The following is a 17715-nucleotide window of genomic DNA, read 5'->3' on the forward strand; positions in this document are numbered from 1 at the left end:
ACTGTAAAATAAAAGTCAGGATGTTATATCACCGGGGTGCTGTATTGCATTGGCTAACTCCCATGGGGTTCAGCTGATACAAAAATCACTTGGCTCTATAAGGCGATAATTGGTATGGGTGTGAAATTTGGTTAAGCCCTGTGCCATTTTTGGTGGCCCCTCAATCCGGTTTTTGGGAGCTTCCAGAATTTGGGTGGGCAAAGATCCATTTTTCAATGCGGCATCTATTTTCCCTCTGGGAAGATCCAGCCCATTGATGGTAATAGGGGAACTTCCAAGGGTCCCCTTTCTGTCATTTTTAGGGCATCAGCCTTTCCTGCTTCTTAGCAGGGGGTTGGACTGGATGGCCCATGAGGTCTCTTCCAACTCTACTATTCTATGATTCTATGATTCTTAAGAAGCCACCTTTCTTGAAAGGAGGATATTAGAGGATAGGACCACCTTTCTTGAGGTCCTGTCCTCTAATATCCTCCATTTATTCCTTTATTTACTATATTTATACCCTGCCCTTCTCATCCAGAAGGGGACTCAGAGTGGCTTATAGCAGGCAACAATTCGATGCCGCACAAAAATACATACAAATGAAATAAACATATACAGTAGAGTCTCACTTATCCAAGATAAACAGGCTGGCACAACCTTGGATAAGCGAAAATCTTGGATAATAAGGAGGGAATAAGAAAAAATCCTATTAAACATAAAATTACATTATGATTTTACAAATTAAGCAGCAAAACATGTTTTACAAGAAATTGACAGAAAAAGCAGTTCAATACACAGTAATGTTATGTAGTAATGACTGTATTTACGAATTTAGCACCAAAACACTGTAACATTTACTACAAAAACAATGACTACTAAAAGGCAGTCTGCCTTGGATAACACAGACCCTTGGATAGAATCATAGAATCATAGGAGAGGTGAAGCTTGGATAAGTGAGACTCTACTGTACATTAAAACTAACAAGTTAAAAACCTCTAAACTCAACATTAAAACCAATTATTAAAACCAAGTATTCCATAATCATAGTTAGAAGCTGTTCCAGTCATCATTTCACTATTTCGTATTCACTTACTGAACTGAAATATTACTGTCTGAAAGCTTGGTCCCACATTCACATTTTTAATTTCTTTCTGATGGTCAGGAGGGAGGGGGCTGATCTGATTTCACTGGGGGAGGAGATCCACAGCTAAGGGGCCACCACTGAGAAGGTCCTGACTCTCATTCCCATCAACCATGCCTGCGAAGGAGGTGGGACCGAGAGCAGGGCCTCCCCAGAATATCTGAACCTCCAAGACCTGGGTTAAGGCATCAGACTTAAGAAACCACTTCTTCTGGGGTCCTTTCCTTTAATATCCTTCAACTAGACCTGGGTTAGGGCACTAGACTTAAGAAACCACTTTTTCTGGGGTCCTTTCCTTTAATATCCTTCAATTAGACCTGGGGAGGAATTAAATTCTTCCGATGGGGACTCAAGGAAGTCAGGCTATCTCCTCCCTTCAGTAAATCACCTCAATATTTTTTTTAAAAACCCTCAATGCCCTTTCACAGCCCCCCCAAATACATGCCCATCCTCACTTCCCTACCCTAGCAAAATAGTTTAAAAAAGGAATGAAAGATATCAAACTACGAAAAATAAATGAAATTGCCAAAGGAAAAGATTGGAATTGAGTCCAAAAGCAAGCGAAGCGATCCTAAGAGCACCAAAGACACTGAGATAGAACACAGAGCACGTGACCGGCTTTCTTGATTCAGGCAGGTAGCAGGGCTCATAGCCTAATAGGGAATCCTGTGCAAGTGCTCAGCTGCCTCTCCACTCCGTATGTAACCAAAAGAAAGGAAAGCAGCTGTTTTTGGCAGTGATGTGGTCTATTGCAGCAAGAAAAAAAAAATGGCAGCATTAGGCTGGCCGAAAAAGCCGAAACAGCCAGAACCCATTTTGAAAAACAGATTCATGCACAGATCTACTAACTGGCTATCCTAGACTCCTTCATTAATGGTTTGCCTTGAAATTTATTTATTTATTTACAACATTTATATTCCGCCCTTCTCACCCCGAAGGGGACTCAGGGCGGATCACATTACACATATAGGCAAACATTCAATGCCTTTTAACACAGAACAAAGACAAGACAAATATAGGCTCCGAGCGGGCCTCGAACTCATGACCTCCTGGTCAGAGTGATTCATTGCAGTTAATTGCAGTTGGCTTGCTCTCCCGCCTGCGCCACAGCCCGGGCCTGATGTGTACCCTATCATGATGTGTACCCTATTACTGACATATGTGAACAAAAGTCCACTTTGTTCTGGTGTGTCTTTTTTATTATTGCAGTGATTGATATTATCTTCCAATCTCTGTGAAGACCAAAGTCTACTGTCTTTGAACTCAAAAGTTGTATTGAGATAGCTTCTCAATTACTGGTGGAGAGTGTGTGTGGGAAAACAGAAAAAGCATCTGACTATGTCACCATAGCCAGATATCCCCATAAGGCTATGTCCCCATAGCCAGAAGCAAAAGGATTACATCATCCACTGAGACCCTGATGGATCTTGGTGGAAGATGTCACTGATTTGCATCTGGTTATGGGGCATAGCAGGATACATACCCACTTATATTCCAGCAGCCATTTCCAGTGGGACTGTCACTGCAAAATTGTGACTCCAGGGGTGGTGAGCAGGAAGTTGTCGATGTGTTTTGCCTATAGAAATTGTCTCCAATAGTGGACAATATAGGACATCTGCCAATTAGTTGTTCACATCAATGAGTAAAGGAGCTGGACATGAGTCTGAAGCAATGTGTGACTTCATTCCTATAAGATGGGGTTTACTCTTTTTTAAAAAAAAACCCAGCAACAACACACATTCATGAATAAATGCATTTCATTAATATGCTAAAAGTCTGGATTATAGGATAAATAGTTAATGTTGTTCATGATGAAGTTTAGAGACAGAATAGCTTGATTTTAAGATTTTTCAGAGTGAAGCACATGCTTCTTTTGTGCAGCCGAAAATGTAATTAGAGCATACGGTAAGAGGAAAAACCCTGCAGCCGTGGGCGATACCATCATTTCTTCCATCTGGTATTTGAAGCATGTGCCTCTCCTTTGTCTCTCTCTTTTTCTTTTTTTCTTTTTTTAAAAAAGGGAGGGTGGGCAACTATGATTTAAAAGATAGAGCAGTTTCAAGAGAGATATAGGAGAGCAGAACGCTTACGCAGTTTCTGTCCCACTTTAGCATCTAATTTTACTAGAGGGTCACTGTCAAGAGAAGGTGGGGAATGTGTGTTCCTACTTTTTCTTCAAGGTGGGCGGCAGGCATGATCTATAGCCACCACATTTTGCTTAGAGATTAGTGGGTGAAGAACGGGCCTTGCAATATCTTTGAATGTAAAGCAAAATAGAATTACCATATATAACTGTGTATAAGTCAACCAAATGTATAGGTTATGGGTTCTTTTAGATTCTTCCAGGACAAAGGGAGCTTCACTATATTCACAACTTTACTCAGAGATGGTTCATTTATATCAGTGGTTCCCAACCTGTGGTCCATGGACTAAAATATGGTCTGCGGCCTCACAGTTACTACACCATTGCAAAGAGAGTGACTGGTCTCGCGAAAACCTCTTATAGTGCCAAGGCAACGGGGATGTCGGGAGGAGAGAGGCTGACTACCCATGAAAAGCACAACAACAAGTCTCCTGACTGCTGCTTCTCCTCCTCCTTTCTTCTCCTAAGCAGAGCTGTTCCTTGTGGCGCCTGGAAGCAGGGGCACTTTGGTGTCTTCTTTTTTTAGGCCTGTTCCTGGGGTTATTTGGGATGCTGATTCAGAAAATTGCATTGAATAGACCGTATTAGCTCTAGATGATTAAATATGGTTTTATGTGGGCAAGCAGATAGCGATTACTGGATGGCATATGTTCTGTATCAGAAACTAGAGCTGATGTGGTCTATCCAATGCAGCTTTCTGAATAAGCACCCCAAATAGCCAAACCAAATCTAAAGTTGACTAGAAACTGATTTGTAACCCCTTTGGTACTGATGTTGGAGAGTGGTCAAAGTAGTCACTGGTCAAAGTGGTCACTGGTCAAGTGATCCCTTGTCAAAAAAGGTTGGGAACCACTGAGATATATATATATATATATACACATACATACACACACACACACACATACACACACACACACATACACACACACACACACACACACACTGTTTAATAGTTACAGCACAGTACTTATATTGACCTGTGGATAAGTTTTTTGCACCAAATGACTCCATACTCATGTATGTATTCTAAGTCAAATTTCTAGATTTATACATGAATATATAGGATAGGTATGTTCAGACATCAGAAATAACTATTTAAAAATTATAAGTTACTTGAGTATATACACCTTTCAATAAAGAAATAAATCCGCTCCAACTCTCCATGCTTTCTGCATTTCAATTGAATACATAGTAATAAGCAGGGATGAAGCCAAAGCAGAGGATTCCAATTAGAGCGAAATCTATGGCAAAATGTATGAATATTAAGGAATGGTGAGAAGAATGAATATGCCATTTTATATCTAGGAAGACAATGAATTCCCACTTGTGTTGACCAGAAGAAAGAAAGTTCATATCTGATTAAATCCAGAGTTTCTAATTCACAGGAGAGAGCAGCTGTGATAGGAAGAAGGCCTGCTGTGTGTAAAGCCTGTATTCATTTTCTGGGAAATTGATATTTTTCTTCAGCTTTCTTTAATTCTATTTACGTTGCTTGATTGGTGTGAAAGTTTTTGAAAAAATTCTGAAATGAAAAGCTTTTAGTGACTATCTGACACAATGTAATTCAAGGTGCTTGGTATGATTGATGTGATGTAGTTACACTTCCTCAACTTGACAAATTACATTTCTAAGGGGTGAAACTGAGTGAAAATGGAGCCTTTGAGGTAGAGTTTTCAACTGGGGTCAAGAGGTGTGCATAGCAGATGTGTCTAAAATCCTTTTAAATTGTTTTTATAATGGGTCATGTCACAACATTGTACTGCTTTAGAAAACACACGCGGGTGTACATATTTGAATACTCTCTCACAATAAAAACCTCTTGCAAAGATTATCTCTGAAACATGTTGTTCTTTTATTTTCACACGTACAAGAATATACATGATGAAAAAAGTAAATAAGAAGAAAGACTCAAAATAGAAACACAAACTTGAAGTTTAGTAGAGTAATATTTGCATACTTTGCTCCAATAGACTTTCCCAAAAAGTTTCAATAATATACAGTAGAGTCTCACTTATTCAACATAAAAGGGCCGGCAGAACGTTGGATAAGCGAATATGTTGGATAATAAGGAGGGATTAAGAAAAATCCTATCAAACATCAAATTAGGTTATGATTTTACAAATTAAGCACCAAAACATGTTTAACAACAAATTTGACAGAAAAAGTCGTTCAATATGCAGTAATGCTATGTAGTAATTACTGTATTTACGAGTTTAGCACCAAAATATCACAATGTATTGAAAACATTGACTACAAAAATGCGTTGGATAATCCAGAACGTTGGATAAGCTAATGTTGGATAAGTGAGACTCTACTGTATTCCAATTAACCTATTTTTTTTATTTTGTGTCAAAAGCATTGCACAAAAATAAGTTGAAAACTGATAAAATAAAGGGATCACAGGCAGCTAAATAGTTTTAGATCAAAAACAGGCAACAGCAACTGCATTGTTTGTAATTTTAAACAGTTCTTCCACTGTGCATGAGGCAGGGCATTGTCGGCAAGCATACAGATGTGGAATTGTTTTTTGTTCTCCACAGTTGCACAAGGTGGAGGATTCCTCTAGTAGTGCCATTTTGCCATGCTGTCTTTTGATTTGCCAACTCCACTTCTGAGTCTGTTCAGGGATTTCCAAGTTGCCCATTCTTGGTTTGCCCCTAGAGGAAGACTCTTGTGGAGGGCCATCCAGTTGGAATATACTGATTTTGCTGCCCTCAGGGATATTCTTGATGTTGCTGGAGGAACATTTAGAGGAGTGGTGGTTCTCATGAAACTTTTCCTTGATTTAAGTCTACTGGGAGGAGGCTGGTAGCTATACAGTGAGTGGCTTTCACAGTGTTTAACCTTATTTCTCTTGCAATTGGCAGCAACCTTCCGTTGCACATTGGGGGGGGGGGGAATGCCAGCTTGTATAGTTTATCAACAGTTGTAGGTTTAAGACATCCTGTGATTATTCTGCATGTTTCATTCAGTTCTATATTCACCTGTTTTGCGTGGACAGACTTGTCGCAAACAGGACAGGCATACTCAGTAGTTGAGTAAGACAAGGCCAGGGCTGATGTTCTTATTAATTTTGGGTCAGCACCACATGTGCTACCAGTAAATTTCCACAGGATGTTGTTGCATGCAGCTACTTTGTGCTTGGTGTTCGCACAGTGTTTCCTAAATTATAGTGTTTGATCTAAGGTGATGCCAAGATATTTCAGATAGGAACAGTGTTTAAGCTCTTGGCCTTCCCAGGTGACCTCGAGTTTCCTGTTGGCTTCATGATTACGTAGATGGAAAACACACACTTGTGTCTAGGCAGGGTTAGGCTTCAGGTGGTTATCTTTGTAGTTGCTGGAGAGATCTTTCATGGCATTATACGTTGGTTTTCAACTATTTCAAAGTCTTCTGCATCATCAGTGTATATAAAACTCTTTGTGAGTGGTGGTTGTGGTTGATCGTTAGTAAAGATGTTAAACAAGCTCAGTGCAAGGACACTGTCTTGAGGCAGACCATTCTTTTGCCTTCTCCAGCTACTTTTTCTGCCCTGAAACTCTACATAGAAGCTGTGGTTTTCTAGGAGGGTCTGGATAGTTTTTGTGAAATTGTAGTCTCGAGTGATATAGTAGACTTTATGCAGCAATTTACTATTTTACACCGTGTCATTGGCTGCCGTAAGGTCCACAAAAACTGTTCCTGTAATACAGCCTTTCTCATAGCCTCGATAAACTTGGTCAAACTTAATTAAAACAAAACTGGTTTGTTTTTCTTGAGCTGCAGTTACTTTCCACTGAAAACAGTGAGTCTTGCTACTGAAACCCTATGAATTTCTTAGAGTTTTCTTAAGGAAGGGATACTCAGTGGTGGTTTTGCCACTTTCTTCCTCTGAAATATAGTCTAGAGCACTTGGTATTTCTTGGTGGTCTCCCCTCCAAGTACTAAACAGCCCTGACTCTGCTTTACTTCCAAGGTAAGATGGGAGCTGGTACCTATACATATTATGCTATCTTCTAAGTAGATATAAAAAAGTAAAGGTTTTCCCCTGACATTAAGTCCAGTCATGTCTGACTCTGGGGGTTGGTGCTCATCTCCATTTCTAAGCCAAAGAGCTGGCGTTGTCCGTATACACCTCCAAGGTCATGTGGCTGACATGACTGCATGGAGTGTCGTTACCTTCCCACCGGAGCGGTACCTATTGATCTATTCACATTGGCATGTTTTCGAACTGCTAGGTTGGCAGGAGCTGGAGCTAACAGTGGCCGCTCATTACAATATTAAACCGTAAGTGAATGAGTTTTACATTGGATTCCATTATCATACTAAACAACAATGGATGAAATTTTGTTATGAGAGTCCATTTTAGACCTAGCTTTGAATATGGTAATCATTCCTGTCTTATGGATTTGTTGTGAGGGATATTTCCTTAAAAACAAGAGGATGCATTCAAGGTCCCAGTAGTTATATGTAGTCAAAAGGCCTACAAACATTTTGCTAAACATTATGATTGTCCAGATTTTCACCAACTGACTTTTGTGTAAAATCATTCTTATTTTAATATCAGATAAGCAATACTTCCACTCAAACATCTCCCGAGTTCTTCACAAGCATCCCAGTTTAATTCAATATTTGGGATTTATTAAATCCACTGCAACCGCCTGATTAAATGCTATTTAGAAAGCACAACTATTTTTATGAATATTTCTCATTTCTTGATAAATTAATTTTGCTTCATTTATTAGCTATCTATTTATTAGGAGAACATAATTTCTGCTCAGGCAGGGTCTTTAGAGTCCACAAATACTTTAATAGGCAAATATTTATTTGAAACTGCTTCCTGCAGAATAGAGGAAAAGACTTTTATAGACACTTTCATAACATGATTGAAATTAAAATCTACTGCTTGGATTTTGATTAATTTAATAAGCTTGTATTCTCTTGTATGAAAATCTCCATCAACGCTTATTTTATATGCTCTACTACTGCACTGAAGGAGATTGCCAGCAAACTCTATCATGTTAAATTTTTTATTCCTTGCTTCTTAAATTACACTCCAGGTTGAACATCCCTTATCCAGGATTCCAATCTACTTCAAAATTGTCCACATGGGTAACTGGCATGTACTTCATTCTATGTTGCCTCTCCAAGTGTTTCTATACACTTAAAATACAGAGCCCCATGGAGCCCATCAGACAATGCATGATCATCATACTGTGGGTTCCCCATTTGAGCCCATTTCTTATGTGTGTAGAAATGCAAGGATTTTAAAGATGCTTAGGAATTGACTCCAGATGGTTCCTTGCACATGAAGACAGATTAAAAAGCAAAATGTAGGTTTGATGGGGATTGTTTTCTTTTCCTGTGTTCTTTCCCTTTTGTTTTGGAAAGGCATGACCTTTTGGATCATAACCTTTTGGAAAAATGATGCCATAACCTGTTGGGAAATGGAAATCTCCATAACGTTTTGGAAAATGGCATTCACCACCATTTTGGGAAAATCAGGAATCTCCCTGAGAAGAGTTAAAAACTCACTTGAGTCAGCTTTCTCCTTGGAGGTAAATATATCCACTAGTATTCATGCAAGGTAATTAGGTTTCTGAGCGGTTAAAGTGATATACCTAGATAATATCTCTTTGACCTGTTAGGATATATATTCACATACAGCAGAGAAATGTTCTTTCAGTCCCCCCCCCCCAAATTACTCTCCCTTAAAACATTTTGGTTTAAATCATGCTCTCAAGGAACCAAAAATGAGTAGACTTCTTTAAAAGTAACATACTGTAGCTGGTTTACTCACAAACTTCATGTATTCTGCATACAGGTACTTTGCATATCAATCCAGTTACAGATAGAATTTGAAGTAGTTTTTCTGTGCAGATAACACAGGGCATCTTTCTTAGAATCAGCAGTCCATAGTCTAAAGCATCTCTCTGTTCTGAGAGTCTAATAGAATGGTAAGTAATTATATTAATTTTATTTTTAATTAGTGTTGCATTCACAATGCCGAAGTATGGGTACTTTGCTGTATAGGAATTTAGAAGTTCTCAAATGTGAGGGGAGATAAACTGGGAGGAGCTTGCACTCTCCTGTGTAATGGCAAAGTAAATAGAGGATTTCTGTAGAAATGGGAGAAGGAAAAAAACATGGGATGAGGATAAGAAACTTCTCTGGATCCTTTGGAGACAAAGCGACATGAAATGGCATGCTAAAAAGATGATTCCCCCTGATTCACCCCTTTCCCCTCCCATGGGATGAAGTTGTACTGATAAATGCATTTTTCTGGTGACACAAAATTTTATTCATACACAGAAAATTATAAAAAATATTGTGCATAAAATCCCTTTTGTGCTATGTGTATAAAGTGTATATGAAACATAAATGAATATTGTGTTTAGACATGGATCCCAAGATATCTCATTATATATTTATATGAAAAACATAGGCATTTCAAAACCTGAAAAACAAATCTAAAATCCGAAACACTTCTGGTTCCAAGCATTTTAGATAAGGGATACTCAACCTGCATTAAGCATTCAAAGTGTCAATCGTCACAATGGGACAAGAGGGATGCCTGACTTTTTCCAGATTGTACTCACAGTCAGGAAATTCTCAAGCTGTGCTGGGCGGATTTTCACAAGCACAGCTTTCTCTTGATAGTGATGAAATACCCTCCTGCTCATTGTCCATAGTGACAGCTTGAGAATTTCTGGGCCATCCTCTCTCCCATTCTGGAGATGTAAACCTTCACTTTTTTGTTCTGATAAGAAGGGAGGGTTTCAAAAGTTTTCTTGTTGCTGGGCATGTTTATGTGAGTTTTTGTGAATTTCAGTAGACCCCCATGGACTGTTTTACCTATTGTTGGCTACCTGCAAACCATAAAGGGGTATAAAAACAACAACAACAACAACAACAACAACAACACTTTACTTATATTCCGCCTTATCTCCCCAAAGAGACTTAGGGCGGATCACAGTACACATACACGGCAAACATTCAGTGCCGTTTGGAAACAGGACAGAAAAGAACAAGACACACAGAAGGAGGTATGTAGTCTTGAAGTCCAGTTTTTTTTTTTTTTGGTGTTTTGGAGGTTGAGATTGCGCTTAGACTCAGTCAAGGGGATGCTGTTGCTCCATTCTCTATGACGAGGAGCCATCAGGACTTCGTCCTTCCACCTTCCTCTCAGTCACCGCATTTCTGGTCTTGTTATTTATGGTTGTAAAATACCTCCCCTGCAATTTGCGGTACCTAATTTCTCTACTTACAGCATATAAGTTGTTTTCGAACTGTTTAGGTAAACAGTGAGCTGGACTTGATGGTCGAGTGCTCACCCCGACCAGGTTTTAAGATGGCCAACTTTCAGTTGGTAGATCTTATTACTGTTGGTTATTTGCCAGCTGTGCTACAGCCCAGTCTGTTATAGTTAGCACCCAGTCAACAGGTGTATTCCAAGTTAATCAGGCTGATTAACTGGCTAGTTCAGCAGCACCAGGGGACTGCCTTGTAGCCAACTAGATGGTTCTGGGTAGCCCTCTTACTGCTAGTCAGTCCTTCAGCTGGCTTTCTCACCACCAGCTGTTGTAACAGTCCTAGAGTGATTAGTATTCACCCATGATGATGAGCAGTTACTGTGTCCTCCTTTATCACAGTGCTTCTGAATTCCTTTTAATTCTGTTGTTATTTCTGGATCTATCCTTTCTTTACAAAAAGAAATCCATACCACAGGCAAGTTTGAATCCAGCATGATATGATTTTTATCCCTTCATCTTATCTGCACATTCTGTTTTATAATAAAGGTCTGAGTGACCTTGGGAGGTGGCTGGACTGAATGTGATCTCAAGCCAGGATATGCCTGACTAGTTTTGTCTATCAGAAAGAGCTTACAGGATGTTTCTGCTGGGATTTCTCTAAAGCACACACTGTTTTATTGCCAGTTTAATCAAAGTTTACTTTAGCTGGAAAGGATGTTTGCTGAAGAGAGGCTCTTTACAGCTGCTTTGGCAGGACTTCTTGGTGTGAAGAAATGTAAAGCAAAATAATGTGAAACTGTTCCATTTCTCTAAGAAAAGGGTGGGGAAACTTGATGCTTCCAGATGATGATGATGATGATGATGATGATGATGATGATGATGTGGTTGTTACTGTTGTTGTTGTTGTTGATGATGATGATGATGATGATAATATGTAAAGCAAAGTGAAGAACCTGCTTTGATTGAAGTCAAAAATCAGAAACTCCTCAAAGCACAGCAGACAAAAAACCAGTAGAAGAAAGCCGCACTACAAACTAGAGCTGACAGCTGGCACAACAAACCATTGCATGGAAAGTTCGTTGACAAAATTGAAGGAAAAGCTGATAAGGAGAAGACCTGGCTATGGCTCACGAATGGGACCCTGAAGAAGGAGACAGAAGGCCTGATCCTTGCAGCCCAGAAGCAAGCCATCAGAACAAATGCAATTAAGGCCAAGATCGAAAAATCAGTTGATGACCTAAAATGCAGACTCTGCAAGGAAACCGACGAAACCATTGATCATATCCTCAGATGCTGTAAGAAAATCGCACAGACAGACTACAAACAGAGGCACAACTATGTGGCCCAAATGATCCATTGGAACTTATGCCTCAAGTACCACCTCCCTGCAGTAAAGAACTGGTGGGATCACAAACTTGCAAAGGTTGTGGAAAATGAACACGCAAAGATACTGTGGGACTTACGAATCCAAACTGACAAAGTTCTGGAACACAACACACCAGACATCACAGTTGTGGAAAAGAAAAAGGTTTGGATCATTGACGTTGCCATCCCAGGTGACAGTCGCATTGACGAAAAGCAACAGGAAAAACTCAGCCGCTATAAGGACCTCAAGATTGAACTTCAAAGACTCTGGCAGAAACCAGTGCAGGTGGTCCCGGTGGTGATGGGCACACTGGGTGCCGTGCCAAAAGATCTCAGCCGGCATTTGGAAACAATAGACATTGACAAAATTACGATCTGCCAACTGCAAAAGGCCATCCTACTGGGATCTGCACGCATCATCCGAAAATACATCACATAGTCCTAGACGCTTGGGAAGTGTTCGACTTGTGATTTTGTGATACGAAATCCAGCATATTTATCCTGTTTGCTGTGTCATACTATGTCGTTGTGTCAATAATAATAATTTTACTCACCTGTCCTTACAGATCGAAGTAGGAACTACAACAAATATAACAACACATAATTTCATATGAAAATCCATCAATAAATAGTATACAAATGTAGTTTAAAAATAATCTGCATAGGCATGTAGAAAGAGACTGGTCTTTAATGCAGATTTACTTAGTATATTCATGCACATTAAAAAACCAATCCACAAAACCTGGGCTGACACAGGTCAATGTATTAACTCTTATCAAAAGAGAAACTCTTATTTTTTAAAAAAACAATTTCTGAGAAGAGTGGCAAAAGACGAGAGCTTATTCTGCCCCTAAAAGAAACATCAGACCTTCAACTTTCTCTGCCATGGTGTTATTTCCTGCCCTTTTAAATGCTTGGGCAGGGAAATGGTGGCAGTGGCATTAATGCTTTCTCTTCTCAATGGAACTACCTTCAACTTATCAATGAGTCATATCAAAATCCAAAATTCTGGCCCTCAACCTGGTCCTTTACCTATACTGAGGTTGACTCAATTTATGCATGACTATGTATAGTAAACTCAGATAGCATCTCAAGCTGAGAAATAATCTCTTCTAGCAGGTCATTTCATAGTCTGGAGGCAGTTGAAATATATGCCCCCTGGATAATATTCAATCTAGTTTTGCCTGACTGAAGTGGATGTCTCCTATAAGACCCGACTACATGGGATGGATTAAATAGGGGTTACTGGTGGCTGTCATTGAGATGGTGAACCTGCTCTGCATTTCAATCTGAAATTTTAAGGGAAGCATTCAAGGTATCAAACCTATTTTGGGGAGAGAGGGTTTGGTGACTCCCTGGGCCCCCAAGGTGACATGATAGTCATGTTGAAATATTTGAAAGGATGTCACATTGAGCTTGTTTTCTGCTGCTCTGGAGACTAGGACACAGAGCAATGGACTCTAATTGTGGGGAAAAATATTCCACCTAAACATTAGGAAGAATTTAGGAAGGGCTGTAGTGCAGCTGATTAATTGCCAGCGGCAATAGATCACTGCTGACCAGAAGGTGGCAAGATCAAAGCCCGAGTTGGATTGAGCATCTGACCGTTTAACAGCCTATCTTACTGTCTACCTAAGCAGTTCAAAAACAGCTGCAGCTGTGAGTAGATAAATTATGGACAGTTTAAGTGGGGAGGTTAATTTGAGTTACAACATCATAAAACTACCGGCGATTGAAGAGCAAGGAGGAAATACTATGATCAAAAAGGACTTGATGTCATAGTGGATGAAGCAACAGCTCCCCCTGTGGCCAGAATTGTGCATAACCCTCTGAAGCCGAAGTTGGAAGAATGTTGAATTACCTCTATCTGTCTGTATGTACTGTATGTGTATAAATGGCATTGAATGTTTGCCATGTAAATATGCATTGTGATCTGCCCTGAGTCCCCTTCGGGTTAGAAGGGTGGAATATAAATGCTGTAAATAAATAAAATAAATAAACTTCCTGGTGGTAAGAGCTGTTAGTTGGAGGAATATGTTGCCCTGGAGGGCAGTGGAGTTTCCTTCTCTGGAGTTTCTAAACAGAGCTGAGTGACTATCTGTTGAGGGTGATAGGTTCTGCTTTTCCTGCATGGCATAGAATTGGACTGGATGGTTCTTGTAGTCTCTTTCAAGTCTTTGATTCTACCATGTCATCCTATAATCTTATCTTCTTCAAACTAAACTTGCCCAGCTCTCTAAGAACTTGATCAGATGCAGTCTTTTCTGCATCTTCTCCCCATTTCTCATGGAGCCCATCACATGACGCAGGGCAACTTTCAGTGGGACTCCATGGGGATCCATTTCAGCAGCATGGAGAAACAGATAGCAGAATGGCTTTGGAGAACATAAAGAACATAAAGATGAAGTAAGGAAAGGATGGGAAAGGATGGGAAACCACATGGAATGGGTTTGACAGGGAAATGCAGTAGGGAATGAAGGAGGATGGCTTCCTCCACTTTCCACCTCCTTATTTATTTATTTATTTATTTATTTATTTATTTATTTATTTATTTATTTACAGCATTTATATTTTGCCCTTCTCACCCCGAAGGGGACTCAGGGCGGATCACATTACACATATAGGCAAACATTCAATGCCTTTTAACATAGAACAAAGACAAGACAAACATAGGCTCCGAGCGGGCCTCGAACTCATGACCTCCTGGTCAGAGTGATTCATTGCAGCTGGTTGCAGCTGGCTTGCTCTCCAGCCTGCGCCACAGCCCGAGCCACAGCCCGAGCACCACAGTCCTTTCCCCCTCTGTCTTCCACTTTCCTCTTGCCCGTTGGATGGGGTTCCAAGCTGCTCCTCATAGGATTGTAGGTTGTGTTCCTGAGTCGCCATGGGGAGATAGGGTGGGATACAAATAAAGTTTTATTTGTTGTTGTTGTTGTTGTTGTTGTTGTTGTGTTTGGAAAATCTATTTGTCCCTGTACTATAAAAAGTTTCTTTTAAAGATGTAATTAGTTTTTTATTTTAATTTTAAAAACTTGGAAAAACAATGGAATGTACTCAGTATTTCAGCATTTCTGTTCTGAGGAATAACCCACATAATTTATATGGAGAGAATTCCTTGTACCTATTAGACGCTCTCTTAATAGCCTTACCATTAATTAAATCATGCCTGAAGGTGTGAAACTGTCAAAGAAACCTCATCTTCTGAATAAAACATTAGGCAAGGAGATGAAATATTTCTTCTCTGGTTGAAAATCAGGGAGTGAAAGGCCTATGCAGAATTGCTAGAGCAGAGGTAAGGAAGCATCTTGACACCAAATGCTCGACTTTTTTCCCTCCAATTGTTGCATGCCACTGTGTGTGTAAATTGACTTTGTAGCACCACTGTGGTCACTAAGAAGGAAAGCAATAAACACAACAGACTTCGGCTTCAATGAGATACTGCGCTGGAAACGGGGCTTGGTGTTTTGTTATTGAGAACATTATTACATGATAGCAGTGTTATGGTTACCATATATCATGTATAAGTTAAGCTTATGTATAAGACAAAGGCAGAGCCCCTGGTGGCACAGCAGATTAAACCACTGAGCTGCACTGAGCTGCTGAACTTGCTAACTGAAAGGTTGGCTCCCTGAATCTGAGGAGTGGGGTGAGCTCCTACTGTTAGCTCCCGCTTCTGCCAACCTAGCAGGTCAAAACATGCAAATGTGAGTAGATCAATAGTTACCGCTCCGGCAGGACTTAATATCAGGGGAAAACCTTTACCTTTACCTATAAGTCAAAGGCATGTTTCAGGGCCAAAATTATGGATTTTGATATTTTCCATGGATAAGTTGAGGGTTATTCCATTTATTTATTTATTTATTTATTTCCAATATTTATATCCCGCCCTTCTCACCCGAAGGGACTCAGGGCGGCTTACAACACTGGCACAATTAGATGCCTATACAAAAACAATCAACAATACATAAAATCAGTTAAAAACAATTAAATAAAATATAAAATTACAGTATATACATTTTAAAAATATATATGCTCAGATCCGTTCATCCGAAAACCTCGTGCCTTATCCATAGGTATTCCATGGAGAGGAGGAAGTACCAATGCTGCCTTAAGAGTCTCTCTGCCCGAACGGCCACTGCCATTTACTCATCCAGATGTTCAGAAAGGCCTGAAGCAGTGCTGTGACAGAGAGAATAGAAAGAATTGGTGGTTTTTTAAAAAAAGTTTCCCTTCAAGTGAACTAAATGTTTTCCTTTCACAACTCTACTCAGAGAAAGGCATGGTTCCATTTTTGAATAAGAGTTCAGTTACAGTATTCACATTGGTCCATGGGTAAGTTGACCCAAGGAGTTTTTGGTTAATTTTTTAAACTAGAATTTCTAGAGTTATATACAGATATGTTCAGACATCAGAAATAATTACAAGCAATCCCCAAGTTACAAACATCTGGCTTACACATGACTCATAGTTAAGAATGGTAGTGAGACAACAGAAGTGTGAGAAATCTACTCCTCATATGGGAAATTCACTCTTGAAAGAGTTATCATGGGGAAAGGTGTCTCCACTGAAACTTTATCACCAATCGTTGTCTCCACATCAAGCCAAATCTTTCAAAATACAATACTCACAGGGACAGAAAATGAGCTGAAATCTTCTGAACAGGGGCACAGAGGGCACAACAAGCACCACAAGGGTGTTAAATCTATGCGATTCAAAGCTTACATAAAAACTTAAGAAAAAAGCTACAGAACATACCTTGTTTGTAACTTGAGGACTGTCTGTATTTACAAATTACTATTTATTATGTTGCATCACGGTTGGAACTTAACTGGAGACAACATTATTCCTTTAAAGATGGGAATGTACCTTTTTACCTCCTTGTACAGCTAAAGGGTGTAGCCTTACTAATAATTCTGTGGACTGAAAGTTTGCGGAAAAATAGCCTGTGATTCAGGAACTGGCTTGTGCTGTTATTTATTTATTTATTTATTTATTTTATTAACTTTATTTATATCCCAACTTTTTCACCCCACAGGGGACTCAAGGCGGCTTAAAGACTCGAGCAAGATTCAATAATCACCACTTCATTCTTTGTGGTGAATGTGGAAGTGAAGATGAAGGTATTGGAGAAGAGTATGATTTGTATGACAAGTTAGTAGTTTGTGGCATTCAGATTTTAAAGTAATTAAAATATAACTATAGCAATTACTTTTGCTCAATAGGCAAACATTTGAAAATGTGTGACTTCTGTAATATTAAATACCTACTTTTTAGGACCTTGGAGTAGTTTATGATTCCTTTTAAAATGGACATTCCAAGCTGTAGAAGACCCTTAACTTAATGGTTTTATGTCCCCTTCCTTTCAGATGGGAACATCATTGGTCTAGAATTGTATTTGCTGTCATTCTTAGCAATGCGATCTAGGTCTGATGAGACATCTGGAGAGCGATAGATCCCCAACTCTAGTATTACATATTGATGGTAATTTGTTTACTGTATTAGGGACTCTCTTGCTTGTTCAGTTCCATACCGTGTTTCCCCGAAAATAAGACAGTGTCTTATATTAATTTTTGCTCCTAAAGATGTGCTAGGTCTTATTTTCAGGGGATATCTTATTTTTCCATGAAGAAGAATTCACATTTATTGTTGAACAAAAAATGAACATTTATTATATATTGTACAGTAGTTGTCATTACAAACCAACATAACCGGACAAACTCTGAACCCTATCATGAATTTCTTGTTACTACCATTATTTCCATGTACAACTGGTATGTACATTTACCAATCCTACATGCTCTGGTGTTCTGTTTCGCAGACACTGGGCATGCTTCCAAACAAAAACGTTGCTA

The 17715-nt window shown here is 39.4% G+C and overlaps 1 long non-coding RNA gene across 1 annotated transcript in view; it reads left to right on the top strand.

Annotated features, from left to right (window-relative positions):
- Nucleotides 1-17715, top strand: part of LOC134296485 (uncharacterized) — a 114015-nt gene that overhangs the window by 82368 nt on the left and 13932 nt on the right. The window contains exons 2-3 of the long non-coding RNA XR_010003264.1: nucleotides 8637-8803; nucleotides 16899-16983. This is a non-coding gene — a long non-coding RNA (uncharacterized LOC134296485). The remainder of the gene's footprint in view (nucleotides 1-8636; nucleotides 8804-16898; nucleotides 16984-17715) is intronic.

Source organism: Anolis carolinensis, chromosome 2 (genome assembly GCF_035594765.1).
Source record: "Anolis carolinensis isolate JA03-04 chromosome 2, rAnoCar3.1.pri, whole genome shotgun sequence".
In the NCBI taxonomy this organism is placed as follows: domain Eukaryota; kingdom Metazoa; phylum Chordata; class Lepidosauria; order Squamata; family Dactyloidae; genus Anolis; species Anolis carolinensis.